This window comes from Rhinopithecus bieti, unplaced genomic scaffold (assembly GCF_001698545.2).
Source record: "Rhinopithecus bieti isolate Rb0 unplaced genomic scaffold, ASM169854v2 scaffold_6439, whole genome shotgun sequence".
NCBI lineage: Eukaryota > Metazoa > Chordata > Mammalia > Primates > Cercopithecidae > Rhinopithecus > Rhinopithecus bieti.
Window position 1 is genome coordinate 705783 of NW_016805421.1, and position 4531 is coordinate 710313.

Here is a 4531-nt window from a genome sequence, read left to right on the forward strand (position 1 = left end):
TGATCTATGTTTGGTTGACTCTGTGGATGTGAAACTTACAGATAAGGAGGGCCAACTGTACCTCACAAGATTGTTTTCAAAGTTAAATTTATCTATTCATTCAACTCGTGTTGAGTTAACTCTTATGTAAAAGTTTGCTGCATAGATTAAAATAAATCACCTTTGAGAGAGTTGTTGTGTTATCAAAAGGGTATGGACTTGTGAGTCACGTGTTTGGCTTCACATACATTCCAACTTTGTTGCTTTGAGCCCCTGTGACCTTTAGTAAGGTGTGAGTATTAAATGAAATGATGTCTATAAAAGGATCAAGTACACACGTGCACATGCTCAATAAATTGTTAACTTGCTTTCCTGCTCCCCTGCCTTTCCTCCTCCCTTCCTCTTTTTTTTTTTTTTTTTTTTTCCAGAGATGGGGTCTCACTTTGTGACCCAGCGTGGAGTGCAGTGGTGTGATCTTGAACCTTGAACTCCTGGGAACTCATGAGCTCAAGGGATCATCCTGCCTCAGCCTCCTGAGTAGATGGTACCACATGTGTGTTCCACCATGCCTGGCTAATTAAAAAAAAATTCTTTCTGTAGAGATACAGTCTTGCTTTGTTGCCCTGGCTGGTCTCGAATTCCTGGCTCCAAGCAACCCTGCCCGCTAGACCTCACAAAATGCTGGGATTATAGTTGTGAGCCACTATGCCTGGCACCTACCTTCCTCTTTACCTCCACACTTGCTTGCTTTCTTGTTTCTTACTCCATTCTGATTCTCCTTCACTGTTGCCCCTATCTGGACTCTTTCCCCCTCCAAATTTTCCCCTAACTGGTATGCTATGTTTTCTCAAACTCAACGGATTCTCAACATGCGGTAGAGAATAAAGGATTAAATTCATAGTGAATGTGGGCCTGGGACTGGGTGCATTTTCTGGACCTACCACATATGGAAAGTTTGGGCAATGAACATCCATCCTTGTGATAGCTGCTAAAGGTCATCAATAAGTGCAGTAATGCTTACTTCAGTAGTCATCAGATGTGTATGTTTATGCAAATCTGGGCTGTTCTTTGCTTCCCTCCTCTGGTGACTTTCTTTTTTTCTTTTTTCTTTTCTTTTTTTTTTTTTAGATTTCTTCAGAGAGCAGCTGTAAAGCTGAAATTTGGAGGGACGTAGTAAACAAGTCAGTAATTCTAGAGTAGCATCCAATATCTACCATCTTCCTGGCTCTCTTTCTTGCAACTGAGGCAGTATTGTTATTTCCCACAATGGACTTGCTGACATCAATGGAGCCAGAAAGACTAGGCAAAATTGAGACTTAGAATTAGACATTCTATGGAGGCACTAGGTAAGTAGAACCCAACTGAGATGATAAGTTCTGTAGGGATAGAGGAGGGACTCTTTCCCTAAGGATCTAACTTAAATGACTTCACGTTCCAGGCAAGTAAGTAAACCAGTAAAGGGGCAGATATACAGTAGGGAGTGCTAGAGACTATGGCGAACTGGGGAACATATGTCTGGCCTAAGGACATTCAAATGTAAACATTTCAAACATTGAATGTTGCAAACCAAATATGTTAGCTGGCTAAATTTGCCCTACGCACCATCAGTTTGCAACCTCCTCAAGACTTACAGAACTTGGTCTTCAGGGAAAACAGCAACCGGTAGTAGTGGTGAGCCAGAAAAGTGGTTCCTATCAGGAAGGTTCACACAGGTGTAACAGGAGTAACCTGAGCGTGAGTGTTGTTATGGCATGCAATATGGGAAAAGTAAGCCAGCAGGGACCCGGTTCCACGGATGAGAGTGGCAGGAGGCAGAGCTCAGTGAAGGGCTCTAAGTCCTCTGTGGTGGCAGAGGGAACAAGACAATTTCCAAACAGGAAGGCCTAGGTTATGAGTATGGTAATTGTTATGGGAAATCAGAACAAGGATGCAACAAATGACAAGATCATGTATCACTTATTACTGAATCACTAGCATGTTGAATGTAAATCCCTTACAATGTTTTTATTGCTTCTTAAAACTGATTTTTAAAATTGTTTATTATAGAACATTTAGAAAATATGAAAAAGCATAATAAAAAATAACTTTTGGGCTGTCCTACCTGAGGAAAGGTAGTACTGTTTCCAAAGCTTGGAGCCAGGCAGGGAATCAAGAACTTCTCTCTTGAGAAGAGGACTTTGGAGTATGGGGGCAGGAAACTAGACTAGGAGCCTTTATGAATTATCTATAGCAGAACTGATTTCAGACTATTTAAGATTATTTATCATAATTTTTTATTTGAAATATTGTAATTAGGATGGCTGGGCACGGTGGCTCATGCCTGTGATTGTAGCACTTTGGGAGGCCCAGGCAGGTGGATCATCTGAGGTCAGGAGTTTGAGACCAGCCTGGCCAACATGGTGAAATTCCTGTCTCTATTGAAAATACAAAGATTAGCCAGGCATGGTGGTGGGGCCTGTAATTCCAGTTACTCAGGAGGCTGAGGCGGCAGAAGCACTTGAACCCGGGAGGTGGAGGTTGCAGTGAGCCTAGATCACACCACTGTACTCCAGCCTGGGTGACAGAGAAAGGTTCCATCAAAAAACAAAAAACAAAAAACAAAAAACAAAAAAAAAAAAGAAAAAGAAAGAAAGAGAAAATAAATATTGTAGTTATATTGTAGTTAGGAGCCAGAATATACAACTTAGCTCTTATCTAGTCAGATCTTTAATATTCATAATACACCTTCATCTTTTTAAGGAGGTATGAACTATCAGGATGTCAAATATTCATATCTTCCCAAAATCCATGTCCTTAATTTCTCTTTCAGGGTTATGGACTCTTCTGGATTATATAGACACTACTGATCTTCCACATTATGGATTACACTGTTTTAGAATAATTCTGGTTTAACTGAATATATGTATAGCAGAGTATGAATCTTTTAAATCTTCAATTATTAGTCTGTTTTATGTAACAGTTATGGGTCACTGTGTGTGTTTTTAGTATAGGACTAACTTTTTTTTTTAGAGACAGAGTATTGTTCTGTTGCCCAGGCTAGAGTACAGTGGCACAATCACAGCTCACTGCAGCTTCCAACTTCTGGACTCACGTGATTCTTCTGCCTCAAACTTCCAGGTAGCTGGGACTACAGGCACGAATCCCCACAGCCGGCTTAGAGTGACTTTCTAAGGGTAAATAACAAGTCAATTGAGACTGTAATTATATGACTTGGGGCAAAATTAACTGTTGTCAGCTGATTTGTTACCATATTTACTTTTAATTTTGGAGCTTGTATTCAAAAGCTATTATATGAATATAAGAATAAATGAATTTTTTTTTTTACAAAAAAAGATTATTTTGGAAGAGAAACATGATATCTAGAAGAGAAACATTTCAACTTACTATTCTTTGGGCTATACTTAAACTGCACTCACATCTCTCCTAAAATAAACAAAATCAATCAACCATCATATGCTCATATAATGGCATTTTCAGTGAATAGGGGTATTGTGTAGAACATGTCCTAAAATGTAAAATCTAAGATTTCCCATGTGTGGCTGCCACAATAACTCTACTCATGCATTCTAACATCTGATAGTCTAACATTATTTCTATATTTAGTTTTTCTTTAAACTTCCCCTTTTTTTTTCTTTTCTGCATTAGCAATTTTAAACTTCCTCCTGCAAAACGCTGTAAAACATGTATGCTGCTTGTAAAATATAACCATTATCTCTTTGGAAACTTGGAAAAATATAGTAAAATTAGTGAGAAATGGAATTACAAGCATTTTTTTTTCTTTTGATGTAGTTTCACTCTGTCGCCCAGACTGGAGTGCAGTGGCACAATCTCGGCTCATTGCAACCTCCGCCTCCCGGGTTCAAGAGATTCTCCTGCCTCAGCCTCCTGAGTATCTGGGATTACAGGTGCATGCCAGCACACCCAACTAATTTTTGTATTTTTAGTAGAGAAGGGGTTTTGCCATGTTGGCCAGGCTCGTCTTGAACTCCAGACCTCAGGTGATCCACCTACCTCAGCCTCCCAAAGTGCTGGGATTACAGGCATGAGCCACCACCCTCGGCCCAAGCATTCTTTCTTTTTCTTTTCCTTTTTTTTGTTTTTTTTTTTTTTTTTTTTTTTTTGAGACGGAGTTTCGCTCTTGTTGCCCAGGCTGGAGTGCAATGGCACGATCTTGGCTCACCGCAACCTCCGCCTCCGGGATTCAAGCAATTCTCCTGACTCAGCCTCCCGAGAAGCTGGGATTACAGGCATGTGCCACCACGCCCGGCTATTTTGTATTTTTAGTAGAGACGGGGTTTCTCCATGTTGGTCAGGTTGGTCTCGAACTCTCGACCTCAGGTGGTCCACCCGCCTCGGCCTCCCAAAGTGCTGGGAATGCCAGGCATATTTTCCCCATAGTTTTAGCTCAAGGTATTCCATAGTCACTGCCAAAAGAAACAATGGTAAACATCTATAGCTGAATCGTCAGTGAATATGTAATGGTTTACTTAAGAAAAAGTGACTCAGGAAATATAAACTTTAATCTTAGCTATTTCTGACGTAATTTCATGAT